General features: G+C 43.7%; 1 protein-coding gene and 1 long non-coding RNA gene across 4 annotated transcripts in view; one reads left to right on the top strand and one right to left on the bottom strand.

The window, feature by feature from the left end:
- The window catches only part of arhgap15 (Rho GTPase activating protein 15), a 781647-nt gene that overhangs the window by 94765 nt on the left and 661465 nt on the right, over positions 1-25417 (top strand). The gene's annotated exons all lie outside the window — the stretch shown is intronic.
- Positions 1097-24294, bottom strand: LOC121285137. Its single transcript, XR_005944603.1, has 4 exons — positions 24207-24294; positions 20920-21018; positions 4923-5004; positions 1097-1185 (listed from the first exon to the last, which is right to left on the bottom strand). It is a non-coding gene; the product is annotated as an uncharacterized LOC121285137 (long non-coding RNA).

Below are 25417 nucleotides of genomic sequence, written 5' to 3'. Positions count from 1 at the left end.
TACGGGCTGCAGTCTTTTTGCCTTTCATGGACATCTTGCCCGCAGTAGTCCTAGACTCGAGGCACTGAGATGTGTCTGCACATCTGGACTTTAAACATGGCACCGGAGTGATGAAGCGGCAAGATGATGGTGTGGGGGGCGAATGAGAGATCACCCCCCATAGCAACGGTGTGTTTCCTGGGAATGCAAATTAATGCGGTGGGCTTGGGACGATACAGTGTGAAAACCCGCCATTCCAGCCCGGAAAAGCGTTGTTTTACCCACCCACTACTGCACATAGTGTAAATCTGGGACGATACCGCCCATCATAACTCACCTTAATGAATACAGATACCACTCATGCTTCAGCATTTAATGATGAACTGTAAAGTTGACAAAACCATCTTATTTAACTTTTAAACTCTTCCTGCCTCCAATCCAGGGTTCATACCGCCATGTCCCTGGTGTAAAAGCCAACAGTTGCTTAAGTTTGGCTGCCTCCGTGAAAATTAAAAGAGCTTTCCTGGGATGGGCTCTCAGTGAGCCCACAACATTGTCATTTGTATCCTTCATAGGGGTGGACGGGGTCTGGGATCTGTTCTATACCCGACCTTCATGAAGATGGCTGCCAGTGGGAATTGAGGTGAGAATGCCAGCTGCCCCACTGAATGGCCATTTTTTTTCCTGGTACTGCCTCCGTTTGGAGAAAATAAAAATCTGTCCCTTTATCTCAATTAGGTCATTCCAGCATAAATAGTGGAAGTTTTCAGCAGAATCACACAGTTGTGCATCTGTAAATATAATATTTTCTGCTGCAATTCATCTCTACCATCTATACTGTAAAAGTAGGAGCCCCAGATGTAGCACAGTATGATATCAAGCTTGCAATTAATATATTTCAGGATCACAGTTATAATGAGGTTTAGTATCATGAAAAACAGATTTGAGAGTATCCATATAAGCTCTTAAGCATTTGTGTTCTTTACAGGAAACATTAGATTTCTAGAAAGGAAAGAGCAAAATCTTACTGCTCAATTTTGATTAACTTTATTAAAGTTAAATGTTTTACTCATCTATATGAATACCACTCAGCCTTATACAAGGCAACAATGAGTACAACAGCAGTCTAGTAGTTTTTGGAATGCCATCATTTTTTCCATCAAAAGTTGTCACATCATTGAACCTTCTGTCATCCCTCACAGAGTACTGTAAAGAAAATGCAAAAAAAAAAATAATCTGCCCAAATGAAAGATCAGGAGCATACTGAAATTGTATTTGAAAACTAATATAAAAATGTTCTCAAATGAGATTGGGAATTGGAAAGTATTTTCTGCCTTTAAACCATGCAAAACGTTACACTGAAAAGACAAGCCTTAAACTCAGATGTGCCTCAGAATTAAGTGTGAAACTTTTCACAAAAGTTGACTTTAAAGTGATTTTGGTGAGCAAAATGATAGTACACCTACTGGCTCAAGTGAAGCACTTGCTTAAAGTGATCTAGATCTAAAGGATCTAAAGGCTCTGTGCTGATCTTTCATCAGGAAACACTTACATGCTTGGAGCTCCATCTAATCGTACCCAAATTCTGCTTAAATATTAATGTTACCAAAGAGGCTAGCATTAAACAAGTTAAAAAATAAAGTCTCCCAAAAATTTCCAGCAGTCCCAGAGAGTCCACTATATTTCCCACGCAAATTTTACATCAACCATGAAACCAGAACTGTTTGCATCCATACAAGATCGTAGCATAAGTGATCCACAACTTTCATAATCTTACACTACAAAATTGTTTACAAAATCCAGATTCACCTTCAGGTAAAGATGTTTGCAGAGTCAAAGAAAGTTAAGCTTAAGATGCATATTATTGGGAAAAATTATCAATAGATAAGTTAGATCTAGTATAGTAAGTAAATAATGACTATTAACCACTTTCTTTGATCTCCATCAATTATAACTCTGCAATACTTAGTTTGTGTATTAAGATGCAAGTCTGCCTACAATGATTGTCATCTATGTTATCTCAGGTTTATTTTATACTTTCTAAAGTTTTCTTAGTTGATTAAAAAAGAGCTTTTATTCTGAGTCTCAAGTACATTCCCTGGAATTCATTGGTTAATTATTATTGGCGATCATTAGAAACACATGCAGATTTAGGATAAAACTGCCTTAAAATCCATCCGTAAATTCAAAAGCTTCATGTCAGTTTTGTACATTGAATATTAACAATAACTTGATAATGTTGTACAATAACTTAATGACATCATGCCTTTGCTGGCATAATTTTTGCTGATCAGCCATAGCAAATGGGAAGATTTAAATAGAAATAAATGCAGAATCTTCACAATCTTGGATGGGAAGAAGAACTTTTCGGTCATGGAACACAACATCTTTGGTTGAGAAGCATCATTAGTCCGGTAGCTTGTAACATATTGAATAGCAATGGGGGATTTGATTAGGCCATGATGGGAGGAAACGCTGCACTCTGTCTTGAATTCTAATCCAAATGTAATTGGAGTTTGAATTGTTAGAAAAAGTTTGCTCTTTGAGACTTGCATAGATTTGATCCTTTGGTGACTTGCCATAGTACTAGCAACAAACACATAACTTATCACATGTAGGGGGGGGGGGTGGGGGATTGTAACTGTGAAGGGCCATTCCTGATGACAGAACAGGAAGTGGGCACCACTTCCTTTCTCTTGCTTTTTCATGGTTCCTAAGCAATTACAATTAAAATTTAAAATGCTGGTGGCATGCATGGGAAACATGTGCAGAGGAAACTTGGCAGAGGAAGGTTTTCAGCGGTCAAACCCACAGCCAGCTGACAATGCAGCAGGTACGGGTGGGCCACAGAAGACCCTCCTGGATAAACAGGGAGGCTCTTCATCTCAGCCACCACTTGCCTGCCCAACTCCATTGCCATCAATATAAGACTTATTGAGTGCGCAAAGATGAGATGGGTGTTTTTCAAATTTAAATTCTACTTGCAATTACTTCACATTACATTGGTTTCATTTTATTCAAATGTGCATCATCAGTATTTGTTGAGACTAGCTTAGTCAGGGATCTAAATGTACTGACATGACTTATGGTTGGCATGCATTGATGTTTACAGTGGATCTAGGGATATTTCTTTAATGTGGAAGAAATAATGATGTGTTTTTGAATTCAGTCTTTATTGGATGTTCATGTTGGTGTCCAGTGTTGTACCCACCACGCTGTGGGACATGGATGAACTTGCAGGCTCAGCTGGCCTTCCCTTTTATTCATTGTAAAGGACATTACCTGAGGTCACTCTCAGCGAGGTAATTGAAATGATTTAGGTGAACCTGAAGCCCTGTAAGGCCACTAACAGCCAACACCCTCAGACAGGCACGCATTTGGACAGTATTGTCATTGTCCTTTAGGTCATTTATTTTCTTACCTTGGCTGATGATTTCCACTGCCCATCACCACACCCAGGATGTCAGACCATCCCCGCTTCAATCCTCCATGTCCCTGGTCCCACCTTCTGTCCTCCTTTGGGTCCCTCGTTCACTCCTCCATACCCCTGACCCTACTCCTCCCACCACCACAGACTCACCGTTGCCAGTCCCAAGCCTCAATGCAAGCAGCCATTCTCCTGCTCTCTTCCTTTGTGCCACAGAGGTCAGCAAGGTTAACTGCTGACCTCAGACTCAACTGCACAAAGTTGACAGTTGCACGTCTTCAAATGGACATGAACTGGGTGCGACAAGATTCTTGGGAACTGCTGCCTAAATCTCGAAGGTAGAAGGTCATTAAAAAAGTTTTATGCTAATGAACATTCATGGAATGCAAATGTATTACAGGTGGGAACCTGTCACAGGACATGTGCAGCCTGACATGCCACAAACACATGGCAGCTTAATCTCTGCATCTCAACCCGCCATCGGGAAATTGAAATTTCGGCACGCGCCTCACTCAGTCACAGCGCATGCCACATTTTCTGCTCTTGCAGGCTCCCTAAGATCATCTCCTCCACACACCACACCGCTCCACACGAACCCCACCCCCTATCCTTCCCCATAGAAAGGTTACCAACTAGCTGAAGATGAAGGATCGGTACTTGGCACTCGTCCAAAAGTCCACTTCCCTGACAGTGTATTTTGTTTTCTTAGTAATTTGAAGTTAGTTTGAGTGACTTAATTGAAATGAATGGAATTATATTTAGAGATTTAGCTGCCACTTTTCCATTCCTTTTTCATGATGCTCTTTTGCTGTTTGCTACTGCCACCCCTTCCTCCATATTCTAGACAATTTTTCTGTCTTTGAACTAATTGAAGTATTGAACTGAAGCAGGATATTTCTGAAAGTCAGAGACAATAAAGGATAGCTTTAGCACTAGAATAGGCCCATAGAAAACCATTGATGAGAAACTAGTATACAAATATTTTACATTGTTGCCTGCAGGGAGATCTAGGACAGGGTATTGCATGATTTAGATATGTAAACATTTGTTATTGGAAGTTGGGGCTCACATAGACTCGGAAGAGTTAACTTGAATTGCTGCAACTGTAGCAGATTTCAAGTTGTAAACTGTTTCTATAGACAGACGTTGGTCAGGAGTTAAAGATATGAAGATCACAAGTTGATGGGATAGAAAATGCCATTTTAGATTTAAAAAAATAAATTGGGTGTGTGCTGATCAAATAATTTAATGTTTTTTTTGCATTAGCATTTTACTAACTAGTTTTTACATTCCCATTCCTATTGAATAAATGGTAAATAAAGCATATCTTGCTATCACAGTCCAATATTGAAACAGCAAAACCGCTTGATAAACAAGTTGTCTTCAACTGAACAGGGTCCACTGCGCTGCATTAAGACTAGTTGTGAGGATTATAGGATTAGTCTATTGTGTAGCAACAGATTTGGTGAAGCTTATATTTAAGATCTAGTCCTGACATTAAATGTGATGGGCTTACCACATGTGAATCAGTCAATCCATAGTGTTTTTTTCCAGCAGCAGACTCATTCCTTCCAATCTGATGCACAATAGTTCAGGCGCTAAAAGATAAGTTACAGACATTTTTCAATGTCTGGTTGAATTAAAAGCAGTACTGGTTATTTATAATAACAGCTGAAGAAGCAATTTTTCATCACTGGATTTTACCTTTCTAATCTGGTGAACATTCAAAGTATAAACAATCAAAATTCAAATAAGCACACATTTCATAATTAGCAACTGGACTGACCAATCCAAATGGAAGGATATGTATCATGTACAAAATTTTCTTTTGGAAGAAAAAACCTTGCAAATAAAGTGCACTGCCAGATAAAATGCATTTATCTAAAAATGCTCATATCTATCATAGCTTATGTATCGTCATTGTTTGAGCACCTTAGCCACAAAAGACTTCAAAATTTGAAATAAAAACAGAAAATGCTGGAAAAACTCAACAAGTTTGACAGCATCTGTGGAAAGAGAAACTGAGTTAACATTTTGAGTCCGTATGACTTCTTCAGAGCTGGAAATTTGAGCCTTTTTCTGTTAGAGCATCACAGCTTAGAGTCATATGATTGTTTTTTTTTAATTATGAAAGGATGGGACAGGTTAAACAGACTGATTGTAATAGTTGAGGGAATCTAGAACACAGAGCTAAAGATATAAGATTAACTGTAAGAACTTTCGAACAGAGGGCAGGACAAACTACCTAACGCTGTGTATTGTGAGGCAGTGGGATTCACTTCCAAGGTTATTGTTATACACAGAGTCAATGTCAACATTCAAGATTAAATTCTATCTGTGGATAAAGGAAAAGAGGTTAAAGGAGTATGGGAACAGGGTGGGGCAAATGGGATTAGAGCTCCTTGCTCATATGGAGGGTAAATGCCGTGACAGCTCAAATGGCCTTTTTTCATTAATATAATGCCTGCAATTCCATGTACCATAAGGACTGAGGTAGTCCAAGGGGTGCAGGGCCAGCAGGTAGTCCAAGGCGGAAAGGACCACAGAAGACGCCACTATCCTGCTGCCAGGGTTTACAGGCGGCGATGCAGTTACCTCAATATGTCTGAGGCGCAATGCTCAAGGAGGCTCCGTCTCTCAAAGGAGACCGTGACCTCCATCTGTCAGAGGAGACTGAGATCAGCTCTGACTGTGAAGGTGAACACCCCATGCCAGTGGCTCTGAAGGTCATGGTGGCCCTATACTTCTATGCCTCCAGCTCTTTCCATGGCTCAGTGAGGGATCTGTGTGGAGTCTCCCAATCAGCTGTCCATAGTTGTGTCAAGCTGGTGACAGAAGCTCTGTTCAGGCGTGCATTGACTTTCATTCATTACCGTACATACGAGGCCAGCCAAGCAGAGTGCGCCAGAGGCTTTGCAGCGATTGCTGGGTTCCCCCATATCCAGGGTGCCATCGACTGCACACATGTGGCCATCAAGGCACCAGCGGTTGAGCCTGGTGCCTTCGTCAACAGGAAGGGCTTCCACTCCATGAACATGCAGATAGTGTGTGATCACAGGATGCAGATTCTACAAGTCTGTGCAAGGTATCCTGGCAGCTCCCATGACGCCTACATCCTGAGACATTACCAGGTGCCGACACTTTTCAGTGCTCCAGCCCAGATAGATGGATAGCTGCTGAGTGACAAGAGCTATCCGCTCGAAAAGTGACTCATGATGCCTTTCTGCCACCCAAAATCAGAGGCTGAGCAATGGTACAATATGAGCCACGAATCAAAAAGGGCTGTGGTAGAGAGAACCATCAGTCTTCTCAAGATGCACTTCCGATGCCTGGACCATTCAAGGGGCACACTGCAATACACCCCAGATTGTATGTCACTGATAGTGGTTGCATGCTGCGCTCTCCACAATCTGGCACTGGAAAGGGGGGGACACAGTGGAGGAAGAAGATCTCGACGCAGCTGCACAACCCGATGAGTCCAGTAGTGAGTCCAAGGATGAGCTTGGTCAGGAGAACACTGAGGGCATAGACGCAGACCTGGGTAACCTACAGGGAGGCAGGGACACCCAGGAAGCTTTGATACAACACTCCTTCAGCTAGCCTACTAAATAAGAACCTCCACCGCATGCCAGGGCTGCAATCATCATATTCAATCCCTGACAGGACCAGTTCCTTGGTCAACAACATACACTATGTGCCAGTGCAATAACGTTTAAGGAGTCACACGTCCATCATAACATCATGGCTTACCCCGCAACTACAGAGCAAATGAAGCATCCAGAGCCAGTTGCAAAAACAAATCTCATTTACTGCTGACTGACAAACATTGGAAAAATTAACATTGACTGGTGTTTTACATCACACCATTAAAAATGATCAGGCCATGTTTTGTTTAAGGAGCTTTAAGTTTTCGCTTGTGAGTGCTATGTCTTGGTGCTCCCCCTTCACTGGCACTGGCATTGGAGACAGCCTGCTCACCCTGCTGTCTTGTTGGCCTTGTTGACCTTGGCGGGCATCCTTTGGTCCGTGGAGCCTGTGCTGGCCCCAGCTAGGAGAGAGCAGCCAGTGCCATGGCTGGCATCTCCCCAATCGCCACAGCCTCATCAAATGCCATGGTCACTGGCACAAGGGTGGAGGAGCTCATGCCATCATCCAGAGTGCCCTGAGAGGAGCCTACAGAGATAACAGGCAGTTCATGCACCAACATCAGGTCACTGTGGACCTCCCTGCTCACCATTGATGCGCAGGCACCTAGCTGGTATACTGGGTGCCCAATCCATCTCTCACACTGACACTGACCAGCCGAGGTCATTGCCAATGTGAGGGCTTGCAGGTCCAAGCGTATCCCCAGGAACCCCTGATTAAATCCCTGGAGAAGCCCCTCCATGAGAGTCGCCACTCCTTCCAGGGGCTGCTGAGGCCTCATTTGAATTGGCCGCCGGGTCACCATTGGAACCAGCGGACATTAAGCCACTGACCCTGCCTGCCCCTTCATGCTCATTCAAAGGCTGCATCTCACACAGGGCAGGCATTAGTTGGCATTAGTTGGCCCGCCCGTGTAAAATCGCGGTGTGCTGCCAATCACGGGCAGCGGTTGACTTCCCGACTGCCCCTGCCCACCCCCTCCGAGTACCCCTGCCAAGTGTAAAATTCTGCCCTATGGTTCTATGAGCTCAATCTATTTGTAGGGTTTGATTGATATTTATTGATATTTGAGTAAAGATTTGAGAAGGATTCTACTCGTGCAAAACTAATATATTTTGCTGTCAATTTTTTTCACACAGTCTTTTTCATTAGTGCTTTGTCTTTTTCTCTCACTCTTTAAGCCCAATTTTAACTCATGTTGAGGGTGTGAATGGTGGGGTGAGCTTGATGACTTGAGTTTCAGGCCACTTTGACTCCAAGGCATCATTTAAGTTGACCAGACCTGACACTAGCACCAACCTGGTGTCAATGACAGCAGGCTGCAGGCAATAAAGAGTTGAGTGAGAATGGCAGGCAGCCGCAGCTGGTAACCTGCCGGAATGTTTCATAGCAAGGTAAATGATGGTAGGGTGGAGTCCAGTATGATTGCAGAATGCCCAGGGCAGGGATGACCCAGTGTGAATGAGTGAATGGGTGAATGTGTAGGTGCATAGCTGGGTAGGGTGAGGTAAGTGGGTAAGGGGTAGGGTTGATGAGGTAAGTGGGTAAGGGGATAAGGAGGCAGCTGAATAGGGTGGTGAGGTTGGGTTGGGGGGAGTTGGGGGGTCGGGGGATGTCGGGGTAAGGGGGAAATTAGAAGGGCGGATTGGGGTGGAGTCAGGGAAGTTGGGTGGTGGAGGGTAATCAGATCGGGAGGTGAGTTGGGCGGCTTGGTGGGGGGGAATTGGAGGGTCATGGGGGCTCAGGGGAGGCGTTAGGGGGAGTGGGGTCAGGAAGGTGGTTGTGGGAAGTTGAGGAATCGAGGGAAGAGTTGGAGTGGGGTCAGTTGCCTAGTTACCCAGGAGTTCGACTTTGATTTTTCTGTCTCACATTTCCTGGGTAACTATCCAGGTAAGTGGGAACTGTCCGAAGTCTCCAATTCTAACTCAGTTAGAAACTTTTATGGAGTGTCCCGGGGAGCAGGGGAATTGCGCATCAGAAGTTCAAATGTTCCAGGAAATTCCCATTGAGTCAGTGCATTGGGATTTCTGAGGAATCCCAAAGTGCTAACGATGATCCAGAGACCAGAATATTTGGGCCATTATTCACATATGGTTTGCATTTCTCTCATGTGACTATAAAGCTATAAAGCACATTGATGACAGATTGCTGTTACAGAAAATTAAGTTTATATCATACTTTGTTTTAATGATAATTTTTACCCATGAAGCCCATTTTTCTCCACTGTGACTGTTTTACTGGTTTGAGTTACTTCAGTCCTGAGCTATTTCGTGAAATGTTGGGCTAGTTTGCATTTGGTTTTAAGATGATACGAATGCCCTTAGATCTCCAAAATGGCACCAGTAGCAGGTGCACGTACTTTGGGGTGATTTGTTCTGGATGCCACATGATGCAGCTATTAGTGGACGTAGCGAATGTCCAGCGGAGCAGGCAGATCATGTGTAATGCTGATTTGATGCCAGCAGTGTCAATTTGATTCTTAATACTCCAGCGAGTGTCCTCTCTTTACTTCATACAACTGAACACATGATATTTAAAGGATTATCAAACCCAACCCTTTCTCCCTCTATGACCTATAACCTCACCCAGGAGACCTCCGATCTGCTCTGAGTCCTCCGATCTGCCAACATGGCCATACATCTACAACACCACACCCACCACCTCCCCAAATACCCACTGAGGGCTCTGATCCATCCCACCTAGATCTCCAACCCACCTCACTTGCTCCACTATGGGATCACATTATTCCCCCCAACCCCAGGATCCGACTATACCTCTTAGAATCAGACCCATTATTCCTCACCCCACTCTGTGTGTCTCAAAAAATTAAAATTTGTTCTTCCCTCCCACCTACCCCGCCCCCCCCCCCCATTAAATGGGTTTCTGTTTCCACAGATGCCATGTGACCTGCTAGGTATTTTTAGCATTTTCAGTTTTTATTTTAAATCTGAGAGACTTGAGTGTACTCATACAAGGAGCACAGAACGTTGGCAGCAAGCAGTTAGGAAGGTAAATGGGATGTTGCACTTTAGTGTCAAGAGATTGAAGAACAGGACCCTCTGTGTCTCCCAGTCCGAGATAGATTCGGAGATTTCAGATTGTTCCGCGGTACCTCCTTATATAGATACCAGGAAATGTTATACAGAATAAAATCTAGTCTAACTCCAGGGTAACTACACAACTGGCCTCCCCCCCACCCCGATCCCAACCTGACCTGACTACCCCTGTGACCCCCGCTGACTATACCCTGACCTAATGCGACTATACCACTGGCCAGACCCGACTACCTCACCAACTGCCAACTCGCTGACCTGCCACTCCAAACAATTGCCACATCACCCATCTGCCACCCTACCTGCCTGCCACCTCCCCTACCTGCAACCCTACACACCTGCAACTCAATCCACCTACCACCACACCCACTTGCTACCCTACCCAACTGTCACTCTACCCACTGACCACCTCAACCCACTTACCTCACTCACCCTACCTACTTACCCATTTACCTCATCCACCTATCCACCCTACCATCCTACTCATTCACTGACAATCAGCCACTCACCCATTCACTAACATTTGCACTGGGCCTTTAAGCTAGTGCCGTAAAAGTGGACCATATCCTGTCTTCCCTCCAGCACTCCTACGGTGGACGCTGCTCTCTGTATTTCTGGAGAAACTGGGGTCGGAAGGCCCAGCAGGAAATGCGGAGCAGCGTCGAGGCATGGAAAAGTTTGAGCCAAGAGGTAATCTGATGATGATTGCCGACTCAGGGAAGATCCAGGCCAGTCACTTTTTTGGCAATTTATTTCACCAAACTTCATTAACAATTTTTTTTTAAGTGTTGGCATCCTCTGGTCACTGTACCAAATAAAATTGAAAACATTGTTATCACTCTTTATTCAACTTACAGTGCTTTCTTTGCACATATAAATTTTGCAAAATTTCTGGAACTGTGGAAAATATAGCTTTTAATGTCTTATGTCTAAGTTCACCCAAGTTTCCAAGGTGAGGGGTATCAAGTTTGAGTTTTATTTCAAATAACTTTAAAATGAAACTGCATGCTACTATGATTCATGTTAGGGACATGATTTTGAGCAAGTTGAAGCCGCCTCCAGAATAGCTTTAATTGAAACAAATTATGATGGATCCAACCACATTATGTTTGCCTAGTTGAATAAAACTAATTCAATAGTCTTCATTGCTTATTGTAGGAGATGTAATGGCCAAATGAAATTTTAAATGAAATTGATGTCTACAGCAATGGTATATCTCATGTGAGGTGCCAGCAAATAAAAGCTAGCAATGATTTCTTAGCCATTTTTGCTTAATTTGACCTTCTGTATCAAAAAGTGAAAGGCAAAACTAGACACCTTCCTACAGCAATTTGCATCAGTTGTCATATTATAGCATGCTGATTTCTTACAGAGTCATGTCTCTTTGTAACTTTTAATTGGGAATAGAGTATGATAAAATTTTACTTTGTTTTCTAATGATGTTTTTATGCCTTTATGGAACGCATATGGCAAAAGGTATTAGACTGTAGATGGTTTTGACAAGCATGAAAGCTGCACAGCATGTGCCTGCAAATGGAATTATGTGCAAAAAATTTCTAGTGATCCATCTCTCGCCAGATTATCCACCTCAATACCCCGAAGAACTCAGCTACCAATTAACACCTACTTTATTACATGTTGGGATATACTTAATAACTTTCATATGTTTATGCACTATTACCTTGAGTGATGGCTTTTATACAATTAGACATAATTGGGATATCAATATGCAACAGCTAAATATATTAACCCTCTTAAAACTAATGAACATTTCTGCATCCAGCTGCTAAATATGACAAGGTAAGCATCTTTCATTTTTGACAGGAAATCATTCATCAAACCTTTTTTTGACTATTGGGTGCTTCATTTTTATGACGGTTGTATTTTTGTTCAAAATTCTATCAAACACTCATACGAATTTCAGATTAATATGAGTTTACAGACTAATATCCAAAATTGCATAAAGTCATTTTAGATTGGATGTCCTTATTCCTTTCCCACTGTGTTGTACTAAAAATATAATTCTGATATATGTTTTACATAGAGGTTATGTTTATTACAAAGCACAATGATCTTCCAAGTGTGAAATATATTCTTAGCGATCTGAAGGATTTGGAGGATATTCTAAAAGGATGTTCAAAATAGGACAAAAAGGCCACAGAATTCAGCACCAGTAGATTTGGTACTATGGATGCTGCCTTGGTACCAAAATGGCATCCAGGCTGTTCCCACCCATTTCAGTAATGGCACAAGCTGAACACCATTTTGTTGAAGGCATTAGCACAGGTGCTACATGCATAGATTGGAAGTACGCAGAATAGGAAGATCATGACGTCAGTTGGCATTTAATGCTGATTTGATGACCGACCTGCCATTTTCCATTTCGCTACTCTAGTTAACTCCTTCTCTGAAACACACACAGCTGAGCATCTGTTCAACAGAACTAGGGAACCCCCACAAGTGCTACTTAAAGGCATCATTAACCAACTTGCAGGTCAGTTGCCGATTACTTTCTACTGACTCTTGTGGAAGTAATGGATGTTTGAAGGAGTTCACACAAGTTGACAAAGTCTCCAGGGAATTGTGCTGGACATTGGGCAAGCATTGAGTCCTGCTGCAAGGCCTGTGATTACAGACTTGCTCCCAATCATGGGGATTAATTACTGTCACCATTGGACTGCAGCATCAGAGGGAGATGGAGCAAAGGCAGCAAAAAAGACATGTTCTTCGCAGAGGGAGGTGGGGGAGGAGGCTTCGCCTTATCCACTTAGGATCTTCAGGGAGTATGTACCTGCCTGCACTTAAGCCAGGATTGGTGCCTTTAGTGGCACAATTTTGCCAAGGAGGCAATAACAAAATTGTCCTGTCTCCTGGAACCAAACTCACAGCCTCAGATAGGGTGAGGGTGGATTGTCAGTAGCTATCAATGTAACATTGGCTTTGAATTTTTCACCAGTCAATGCTTCCAGGGTGGATCGGGTGACATAACAAACATTTCGCAGTTTGTCTGCCATCGCTACACCCAAGAGTTGACAGAGGGTCTGTATGTCTTGTCTTGTCTGTAAACTTAGAGAAGTAAGACCAGTGGGCACGTGAGTTTGTCAGTTTACCAGGCATCCTGATAGCATAGTGTGCCATTGACTGTGCACACAGCTTTGTGGGAATCCCATCTCAATGGTAATATGTACAGAAATCACAAAAATCATTTAATGTGTTGTTGGTGTATGACCAGATGAAGAACTTCATGCTGATGAATGCCTGCTATCCTAGCAGCTCATCCTGTGGCACTCGACAACTCCAATGATCTATCAGCCATGAGTTGAACCAAAGGGAGGCTCTCAGTATCAAGGGCTGTCCACTCTCCACCTAACTGATTGTTCTCCTTCACCACCCAATCACACATGACCAACATTCAGATAATGAGAACTATGCTGCTAGGATGAATGTCATCAAGTAGACAGTTAGGGCCTGGAAGCAATGGTTCTTCTGCCTCTATCACTCTGGATGAGTCCTTTTGCATATGCTTGAGTGGAAGTTCTAATTCATGGTGATGCGTTGAATCCTCCACAATATCACCATGAGGGCCCAGCCCTCACCCTCAAGGTTTAGGTGACTGGAGGAGGAGGAGGAAGAAGAGGAGAGGAGGCAGCTGGCACATTCACATTCCAGACAGGCTGTTCATGAGGACATCATTAGCCTCTGCGACCCCTGAAAGAAGCTCCAGAACCCCATTATTCAACAGTTTCATGCCTTCTGCCATGGATAATTACCGTAACGTCCTGCTCAGAATTCTAAAATAAAAGCCACCAAAAAAACAACCATTCCATCCCAACTTTATCCAACATCACATGCATACTCCATGCAGTACTCACCCTTGTGCATTACCTTAGTGCCTGTCTTTGCCTATCCTAGCATTCCTATGCAGTACTAACCCAGTGGTTACAGCACAACTGCTGGAAGGCTGCTGACTTTCAGTGGAGAAGACTGCAGATGGCCTTGTAGAATGACCTCAAGCAGCTCTGGGACTTGAAGGCCCAGCTTATTCGGGCTGCGCCACCTCAGCATGCATGCAGCAGTTTGAGGTGGCTGGCTGACAGGCAACATCAGGGCCACTGGTGGGAGCATAAATATTGTTCATGGAAGGACAGCCGGGTCATGCTCCACAAAGGGACTAACATTTACCTGGTATAGCTCCTCAGCAATCCCGGTAATCTGCTGGAGAACAAACAGCTGGACTGCTGTGAGACCCCCAAAAGGCCCCTTTGTGCAATGGTGTCCACTGTCATGATGGCAGCAGTTTGAGCCTTTAAGGCACGAAGCTAGTGTGCATGGCAATAAGATGAGATTTTTATGACCTCAGCCCAAGTTTCCTCTGCAGCACTCAGAGTTTCTGCGTATGTTGCAATTGGAACTGAGATCGACCATCTGACGCAGCTTCATGGTTAGATCTGCAAATCTCAGATAGAATTGGCCACACTTCCATGCTGGAAAAGAAAAGATCTGAGGCCTGTCACAAGATGGAGCCAGACTCTGGCAGACCTGCCAATGCACCAAACATTTCTGTGCCCATGTAAGTCAACCTTTCTTGAAAGACTGCCCATCAAAGCCCTCATCTGTATCCTCTGCAGCAGGATTTGTCTGCAATTGCTCCCTCCAGGGCACTGGGACACACATGATCCTTTCCCCTTGGCCTGGCTGTAACCCACTCGTGCCCAGTGACTCACCACGTTGAGATTCAGGCTGGAATTTTCCGGCCCTGTTGGCAACAGTCGCCATGGTTGGCGGGGGAGGGACAATATTGCGAGAAGGCCAAAAATCAGTTTCACGCAGTCATGAAACCAGATTGCAATTGTCCATTCCACTTTCCAATGGCAGGTCACGTTTCCTGTCACTGCACATCAGGAACCTACATTTAGTACTTCAGCATCTCAATACAGGCCCTGCTCGCCGTAATCATTCACCTACACTGCTTCGTCTGGGCACGTCAGCGTGATTGCACGCTGGCATGTTTCACAACTGTGCATAAGTGACGTGCATCTGCTGAGCTGCACTTCACTGGGGACTTTGAGGTTTGTTTGCCTACCTTGCTTTGGGCAGCACTCGCAGTCATGAGCACCAGGCTTCGCAGACAACACCACATCACTTTTAGGGGGACTCACAGACAGGTCTCTACCTGCTAGACCAGCTGAAAGGTGGGGGTAGCTTTTCAACAGATGCAGGGCTAGGGCTTGATTGGGGAAGGGGGAGAAGTGGCCTCAAGCAAGGGAAGAAGCTGCAGGGTGAGGGCTGTTCTGGGGATGTGTGTGGGGGCACATGTTAAGTTGTGCAAGTGGCATCAAGGTGGTGAGAGCTGAGGAGGAGGTCTCCAGAGGAGATGGGGCCAGATGGAGATGTGAGAATGTGTGTGGCAGAGGATGTGGTAATGTCCCTTGAGCTGGCAGTGAATGAGCTGCTAGTGTATGTGTGATGGCCTTGGTGAGTATATGAATTTAGAGTGATCATGATGAGATGGTTGCCTTAACCAGTTGGCATGGGTGGGATCATTCATCCATTTTCTGCACCAGATGGCCGACCTCTTGCGTGCCGCGTTGGCACTGATCACCTCTGCCACCACTTCCCAAGCCAGAGTGGTAAGACTGATGGGCATCCTGCATCCAGAGCAGGGGATAGAGGACATCACAGCAGGCATCCATGGCGTCCAGAGGCTATCCCAGGGATGTGTCACTGAATCGGGGGGGCCTGCATTCTTCTTGGCTTTTGAGGCCATGTCTAAACTGGAACAGCCCTGGGCTGCAAGTGTTGAGAAGTTTACACATGGCTGCAGTTTAAATATGGAGACCTGCGTGGGGAAGCAGCAAGGTAATGGTGCGGTGGGCAAGTCAGAGGCCACCTACCAGTGAGATGGCATGTTCCCCGTGAATGCAATATTAATGAGGCACATTCCCTGGGAATAGGATAATACAGCCGAGAAGCCCCCATTGCAGCCGACTGGTAAAACATTCTTTTCCCTACTGCTACCACACTTAGTGTAAATCTGGCATGATTCCATCCTCAGTCTCTATGCTATTCCCTCAGGTTCACAAAGTTTAAAAGATTAATCAGGAGAAAGAAAGCCAGCTAGAAATGTTTAAATGGATAGCAAGGGTTTCTACAGGTATTTCGTAAGGAAAAAAGTGAGTGTTGGTCCTTGAGTGAGTGACAGTGGGGAGTTAATAGTAGATAATAAGGAAATGGCAGAAGAAATGAACAAATATTTTGCTTCTGTGTTCACTGTAGAGGATACAAAAAACATTCCAGCAATAGCTGCAAATCAGGAGGTGAAAGGGAGAGAGAAATTTGTGAAATTGAAATCACTAGGGAAACAGTACTGAGCAAATTGATGGAGCTGCAGGCTGGCAAGTCTCTGAGTCCCGATGGACTACATCCTTGGGTCTTAAAGAGGTGGCTATTGAGGTAGCTGATGTGTTGGTGTTAATTTTCCAAAATTCGCTAAATTCTAGAAAGGTTCCATCAGACTGGAAAGTAGCAAATATAACCCTTCTATTCAAGAAGGGAGGAAGGCAGAAAACAGGAGACTATAGGCCAGTTAGCTTGATGTCTGTTGTGGGGAAGTTGTTAGAATAAATCATTAAGGACGTTAAGTGCTTTAGAAGAGCTTAAGGCAATTGGGAAGAGTCAGCATGGTTTTATGAAAGGAAAATCATGTTTAACCAATTTATTGGTGTTTTTTGAAGGAGTGACATGTGCGGTGGATTAAGGGAAGCCTGTAGGCGTGCTGTACTTGGATTTCCAGAAGGCATTTGATAAGGTGCCACTTCAAAGGTAATTACAGAAAATAAAAGCGCATGGAGGTAGGGGGTAACATATTAGCATGGATAGAAGATTGGCTAGCAGGCAGAAAACAGAGAGTATGCATAAATGGGTCTTTTTCAGACTGGCAGGATGTGATGTGTGGAGTCCCACAGGGATCTGTACTGGGGCCTCAACTTCTTACAATTTACATCAATGACTTAGATGAGAGGAGGCAAAATTGGCAGATGACAGAAAGATCAGTAGGAGAGTATATTGTGAAGAGGACATGGAGAGGTTGCAGATGGATATAGATAGGTTGAATGAGTGGGCAAAGGTCTGGAAAATGGACTTTAATGTGGGAAAATGTGAAGTTGTTCACTTTGGCAGGAAGAACAAAAAGCAGAATGTTACTTAAATGGAGAACAGCTGCATAACTCTGAGGTGCAGAGGGATCTGGGTGTTCTAGTACATGAGTTACAAAAAGTTAGTATGCAGGTACAGCAAGTAATTAAGAAAGCTAATGGAATGCTATCCTTTATTCTGAGAGGGATTGAACATAAAAGTAAGGATGTTATAGTTCAGTTATACAGAGCATTTGTGAGACTGCATCTCGAATACTGTCTTGGTCTCCTTATTTAAGGAAGGATGTAAATGCATTGGGGGCAGTTCAGAGGAGGTTTACTAGATTGATACCTGTAATAAGTGGGTTATCTTATGAGGAAAGATTAGAGAGACTGGGCTTGTTTCCAGTGGAGTTTAGAAGAGTGAGGGGTGGTTTGATTGAAGTATACAAGATCCTGAATGGCCTTGACAAGGTGGACGTCAAAAGGATGTTTCCTCTTGTGGGTGAGTCCAGATTTAGGGGGCACTGATTTAAAATTAAGAGTCACTCTTTTAGGACAGAGATGAGGAGATTTTTTTTTCTCAGATGGTTGTGCGACTTTGGAACTCTGTCTCAGAAAGTGATAGGGGCGAGGTCATTGAATATTTTTAAGGTGAAGGTTGGCAGATCCTTGTAAGGCAGGGGAATCAAAGATTATCGGGGGTAGATGGGAATGTGCATATCGAAACACAAGAAGGTAAGCCATTATCTTATTGAATGGCGGAGGTGGCTCGAAGGGTCAAATGGTCTACTCCAGTTCCTATTTCTTATGTTCATATGTTCACACGGTGCCAGTTTCTGAACTGGTGACTTGTGAATATTAGATCGAACATGCATACATATGAAGATATATACAAACTAGGAGCAGGAGTAGGACACTCGGCCCTTCAATCCTGCTCCGCCAATCAATAAGATCATGGCTGATCTGATTGTAACCTCCAGCCTATCCCCAATAACCTTTCACCCCCTTGCTAATCAAGAATCTATCCACCGCTGCCTTAAAAATATTCAAGGACCCTGCTTCTACTGCCTTTTGAGGAAGAGAGTTCCAAAGACTCACGACCCTCTGAGAGAAAAATAAATTCTCCTCATCTCTGTCTTAAATGAGCAACCCTTATTTTTAAACCATGACCCCTAGTTCTAGATTTTCCCACAAGAGGAAACATCGTTTCCACATCCCCTCTGTCAAGACACCTCAGGATCTTAAAGGTTTCGATCAAGTCATCTCTTACTCTTCTGAAATCTATTGGATACAAGCCTAACCTGTCCAACGTTTCCTCATAAGAAAACCTGTGCATTCCTGGTATTAACCTAGCAAACCTTCTCTGACCTGCTTCTAATGCATTACATCTTCCGTTAAATAAGGAGACCAATAATGTACATACTCCAGACTGGTCTCACTAGTACCCTGTACAACTGAAGCATAACTTCCCTACTTTCATTTTCAAATCCACTCACAATAAATGATAACATTCTATTAGCTTTCCTAATTACTTGCTGTACCTGCATAGTTTTGTGATTTATGGTCAAGAACACCAAGATCCCTTTGAATCTCAGAGCTTTGCAATCTTTCACCATTAGATCGAGTGAGGTCTTTGGCCTCAGGTGCCACTGCTGGTCATACAGTATCTCTTGGAATATGAAAGCATAAATGCCACAAGGGCAGGATTGGGTTGAGGGAAAGGGGGAAAGTAAGTGCATGGTTACACCATCTGCAGCTTGTACATCCAAACAGATTATGGGATGAGGGTAAAGTAGGATTTGGGAAGATGCATTAGGCAGGAAAAACTTTGGCTCCAGTGACACCACTGGCCACAGTCTCCATAGTAATTCCAATTATTTCCAGCACTGTACCATCCATGAGGGTCAGCCATGCACGCCCTCCCTCCCAGTTTGCTGTCATTACCATCTATTATGGGCCACCTTTTCCTGCAAAAGAGAGGGAAGTGTGTCTGTGAGTGTGGTGCAATGTGTTTGGGTGATATGCCTGCCACAGTTCAATAGCTGGTAGTTTGTGCAAGCTGTGAGATATGAGTGTGTGGCTTCCAGCAGTGTTAAGTGTGTGAGGATGAGGTGAACCATTTGAATGTGAGATTTGAGTTGTGGTTGATATACATTTCTATGAGGCGAGTGCAAGGGGAGTGGTGAATGGGGCAGTGAGTGAGGCTAGTGGTGCAACAATATAGTGGGACAACTACAGTTTAGGGAAACCTGAACAATGCAAAGGAAAGTGGAAATCATGGAGTAATTGACTCACGGCTTTAACTATTCCACTCTTTATTTTCCTGGGGATTTTGTGCTATTCCTTAATTACCCTTGCCAAAAAGAGTTAGAAGGTATTTATCATAGCTCGGGCCCTCATTGAAATCAATGGCAATCACAATTTTCATGCCTTTTAAGCCACTTTCCTTGCCTCTGCAGCTGTCTGCATTGGCTGTCTGGCAGCAGGATTATTGAGTCCAAGTGTATTCTCTGGTTACATTCAAATCGCATGCTAACGTGTTTGCGTATCGGGACTTGTTGAAAGGCAGTTTTTAAACCATGGCAGTGCCATGTCAATAAAGCCAGATCATTACCAATTCTTTTTATCCCCGAGTGTTTCATTTATTTATAGATTATAAATATAACATTTTATTTGTAATGCCAAATAATCCATATGCTTTCTTAACAACATTTTCCAGCCAGCTTTAAAGACTTGTGTATGTGAACGTCCAATTCACTATGTCCCTGCACCCTCTTTAAAGTTGTAGCTTTTTGCTTATTTTGCCTCACCTCATTTTTCCTCCTAAAATGCATCCCTTCACACCACTCTGTATTAAATTTAACATGCCATGTATCTGCCCAGTCTGTCAATGCCCTCCTGAAGTCAGCTGCTATCCTTATCACTTTGTTACATTTCCAAATTTTGAATCATTTACAAGCTTTGAAATTATACCCCCTATACCCAAGTCTATATTATTAATGTATGTCAAAAAGAGCTCTGGTCCTAATACCAACCCCTGTGGGATACAATTGTTTAGTTCCCTCCAGTCTGAAAAACAAGCAGTCAGCACTATTTTCTGTTTTCTGTCACTTAACAGCAGGAAAATTAGCACAGAACACTCACAAATTGGATGCTTCTATTAATATTGCTTATCATTGGTGATAAATTCACTTTCATTTGTATCGATAAAACTACAGCAGTTTACCTCTCTTAAATATATGAAGGAACATATAACAGGAAGAAAAAAAGAAGCAATTATGTTCTATTATGTTGCTCAATTGTGCTGATTAACATTTGTAATTATGTAAATTAATTTTATCAGTAGCTTGAACTGCAACTTAACCAGTGCAAGTTTGAGTGCATTTTGTGTGCAATTTCCTGATCACATGCAAAGCATTCAACTCTAAGTGGTTAAATGACTCTTAAATGACTCTGGCCCCAGATCCTCTGGCCTATTTCGAATTAACATTTTTTATCTGTATAAAATGTACTTTTATTGTTCTGTTAATCTAATAAAATTAGCTATACTTTTACTCAAACTTAAAGGCAGGAACTAATTGGACCCCAATTTGCTTCAGTCCCTGCAATCATTAATTGTGAAAGTGGCGATTCTCTGGAAACGTCCAGCCACTATTTATAATACCTAATACCAGCCTACCATAATGGCAAAATACTTTGCATTGTATGTATTAGTCGCATCGCTGGAAGAAATGTCTGTGCTGTTTCTGATTCATTGTCATGCTCAGCGTCGTGTACTCTAATTAGAAATGCAAAAAACATGGAGCAAGTTATCAATGGCAAGGTCAATATGCGACATGGAAAAAATTATGGTTTACGTTACAGAAAAATCCGGACCTATATTTTGCAAGCAGCATAACAATTCATGTGCTCAAAACCCTTTGATTGTAATCCAGGAACTCTAGCAACATAGCAGGCTGACTTTCACTCTGATTCACCCTTTAGATAGGGAAGTATTTGGCCATATGGTCTTGGCCAGTTGCTAAGTTAAGATTGGTAGTCCACTACGTTGACAATAGCTTTTGAGAATCTATAAAATAGGGTGGAATTTAATATCGTCTCACATGGCAAATTTGGTGGTGGGGGGCATTTAATCAGGAGGGAGGTTGATTGGTGGGGTTCATGCCGCCTTCCTGCCTCCACCCCAATTAAGTCCGTGGTAGGAAAGCCCCTGGCCGGCCTTCCTGCTTTGCTGCCAAATGAGGGCTTTTAAATGAGCAATTAATATTCACTTAAGGGCCTCATCCTGCTGCCGCTGGTGTTATCCCAGTGGTGAGAAGGAGTGCTTGTCTTGTGGGAGCACGACTAGAAAATCTGTGCAGGTTTGCTTGCAGGCTCCTAAGGGGCTCTTTCATTCACAGGCACTCAGTACCCCAATGAAGAACACGGCATCAGGAAGGGGGAGGCGCCCTATAAATCCAGACGCTGGCCTTACCATGATCATAGCCCCACGACTCCCTCACTCACGCCATCACCTCACCCATCACCTGGAATCCAGTGACAATCATATGCTTTGGATGGTGTCTTACCGGCAGCAGCACTGCCTCCTCTGCCATAGTGTCCCTGTACTCTGTCGATTGGCGATTTTTATATTTGTCAATTTTAATTGAGTGGCAGTTTACTGGGGGTTAATTATTCTCCAGGATTTTAAGATGCTTTGTGTTGACACCTGCTTATGCCCAATCATAGCAACCAAGGCCCAGAACTCTGCTCTCCAGGGGTCGGTGGTGGATAGGGGAGGGTGTCGTAACCGGGAAGTACCCCAGAAGATGGGCTGGGGGACCCTCCAGAAGTCCCCACTCAAGTACTGCACAGGGATTGTCCAGGAACTTCAAACTTTCAATGCTCAATTATCCTGCACTGGGGACCATCCAATTCTCTGATTTAAATCAGAAACTTCAGATGGTCCAACTGTCTTACCAGAATATTTACCTGAAATGCAAGAAGAATTCAAGACTCTTCTAATTGCTGGCTAACTATAATACTGACCCACCTCCAACCGCCCCCGCACTGCCGCCCCCCCCCCCCCCCCCCCCCCCCCCCCCCCCCCCCCCCACCCCGGAACCCGCCCCACCCCAACTCACCCCTCCCCCACATTCTGACTACTGCCCCACTATGCTGAGAACCACCCCCCGACCACAGTCACACCCTGACTACCCCACAACCTCCGACTATCCTCCTGACCACCTGACCACCACCCACTGACCACCAGACTGTGATTGCTATTCACAGATGTTCTGGCCCCAAATGTCCTCTACACCAGCACTATAAATTTACACTGTTCAGTCTGACTTTCTTATCACAATAACAGAACCATAGACGTATCTTTTTCACAAATCCACAGTTAAGCTGGCTGTAACGAGGAAGCAGCGCAATGATACTAGTTCCCTTTGGCCTGAACTAAACAAGCACCCATGTTAAAACCCATTTAGCGAATAACTGTTAGACACACTGCTGGTTCATTTAACCCCAATAATGGGTAGGTTTAGGTCAGGTGGGATAATAAAATGTACAAATACTTAAATCCTAACACAAACTGTTTTAAACTCTGATTCTAATGGAGATGGGTTGAGGGGCAGGCTACCAACTGTCCCAGTTTTAACAGGGATACCCAGCAGCTAAAAGGAGGCAAGGACTGTTGCACTGAAGAGTTAAGTGCTTTTCCAGTATTGCCCATGGACCAAGAGGAGGAGGGGTGGTGTGCCCCTGTACACCAAGCAAACCTGTTTGCCACTGCATATTATAGGGCCCTCCATCACATGACCAACCCTTCAAGATTGCCGATTCCCAGCAATCACCAACCATAACCAACTATCAACATCCTGGGGGTTACCATTGGCCAGAAACTGAACTGGACAAGCCATATAAATACAGTGGCTACAAGAGCAGGTCAGAGACTGGGAATTTTTCAGAGAGTAACTCACCTCCTGACTCCCCAACCCCTGTCCACCTTCTACAAGGCACAAATCAGGAGATATGATGGAATACTCTCCACTTGCATGGATGAGTGCAGGTCCAACAACACTCTAGAAGCTTGACACCTCCCAGGACAAAGCAGTCTGCTTTATTGGCACCCCACCCACCATCTTCAACATCCACTCCCTCCACCACCTCTGCACAATTGTAGCAGTGTGCACCATTTACAAGAGGCACTGCAGCAACTCACCAAGGCTCCTTGGATAGCACCTTCCAAACCCACAACATCTGCCACTTACAAGGACAAGGGCAGCAGATGTAGTGGAAGACCACATCTGAAAGTTCCCTTCCAAACCATACACCATCCTGACTTGGAAATATATCACCATTCCTTCATTGTTTCTGGATCAAAATCCTGGAACTCACTCCCTAACAGTGTACCTACACCACATGGACTGCAACAGTTCAAGAAGGCAGCTCACCACCAACTTCTCAAGGGCAATTAGGAATGGACAATAAAAATGCTGGCCTAGCCAGCGACGCCCACCAATGAAAGAATAAAAAGAAATAAAAAGAAATCCAAAATTGCCAATCATGTCCTCAAGATCATCCTCTCATGATCACTGCATCCCCACAGTCTCTGACTCCACAGCAATCACTGATTTCCACAATCACTGACATCCTCACAATCAGCAACCTCTCCTGCAGTCATTGACCCTCCCCACAATTATCAACATCACTTATTTCTGTTTCCAATTTCTCTCCAGGCCCTCCACCTGTTCAAACCGCTCTGTACCAATGTTCCCATGAAGCAACAATGCGGAAATTACAGTGTGTGTTGCACATAAGCTGTCCTTTTAAGATCCTGTGTGTGCGTACCTGTGCCAACCAAATTTAAAGGTGCTGCACACTTAAATAAATTGGTCACACACCTGAGAAAAGAATTAGAGGGGATGCTGCTCTGTACCCACCCCAACTCCACAACCTTTACCCAAACACAAGGAAACCTACCTGTTCCTGAGCTCCCAAACTTTTCTAGAATGTCCCCTATTCAACAGGAGCCCTGTCAATCATCTTGAATTCCTGTCAGGCAGCGAACCTATTGAAACAAACATGCATGATGTGGAAGTAGAATTGCAAAATGTTCAGGGCTCTGACCAGAACTCCTCCCCACTACTTGGAATTCCCAGCCCTGTAAATATTTGTGCCATTACTTCCTTTGCTATATTGTGACTGACTTTAAATACAGGTTATCACATAGAATACACAGCGCAGACAAAGGCCATTCAGCCCAACCATTCCATGATGGAACTTATGCCCCAATTAGATAAAATAGGATTATGTGCAAAACAGCTGATAATTGATAAATCAGTAGTTACAGTATTAGCTTTTCTGAAACAATTGTTTTGCAGATCATGAAAAAAGTCATTCTGTTCATTTATTTACTTCTCTATAGCATGCAGAATCATTATTATTGCTCATTGGCAATCATTCATTTTAAATACTAAAACTGAATCTTCGTTCAGTTTTTACTGAAACTTTTCAATTGTACTTCAAAGTATTTAGCATTAAATTTACTTTATTATTGTTCGTTTTCCATCCATTTATCTTTGACGTAAGTACAAACAAAGCACTGTCCAAGCCTCCTTTACAGCGTGAGTCACATAGTCACAGATGCGGACGTGGGCAAGTGTCTTATCAATTGAAAGCTGCTTGTAGAAAATCTGATGATTTTAAACTATGGACACGGATGGATGTCTTATCGATTGAAAAATGTCTGTGAAGGAGCTGCTGATTTTTTTAAACTATAGTATCCATTTAATTCAACTCCTAAGAGAGCTGTTGATCTGCCTGGTCAGCTCGGCCTGCAGCATTTCTTTTCTGGAAACCTGGCAGTGCATTATGGTAAAATAGCTTTCTGCTGCACAGATGTCACTGCATTAGACTTCAACAAGCTATGATTTGGCAGATAGCTCTCTAGCCTTTGTCCCTAAAATGAATTTCGTAATGAAGGTTTTGAAGAAGCTTAGAGGGACATTCAACAAAGAAAGGGTACTTGCCAGTCTCCTGTGGTATAGGAAATGTATTTAATGAGTAAACCAGCTGCATAACCATTGCTTGTGGTTATGATAGTCAGGATCATAAATAGAGGCCAGCATGGGTTCTATCAGTACCATGTATCCACCTTGTTAAAGGTCCACTGTCATCAGGGCTTCTGTTAA

Source organism: Carcharodon carcharias, chromosome 12, assembly GCF_017639515.1.
Source record: "Carcharodon carcharias isolate sCarCar2 chromosome 12, sCarCar2.pri, whole genome shotgun sequence".
NCBI classification, from domain to species: Eukaryota; Metazoa; Chordata; class Chondrichthyes; order Lamniformes; family Lamnidae; genus Carcharodon; species Carcharodon carcharias.
This window is presented reverse-complemented; position numbering and strand designations above follow the sequence as displayed.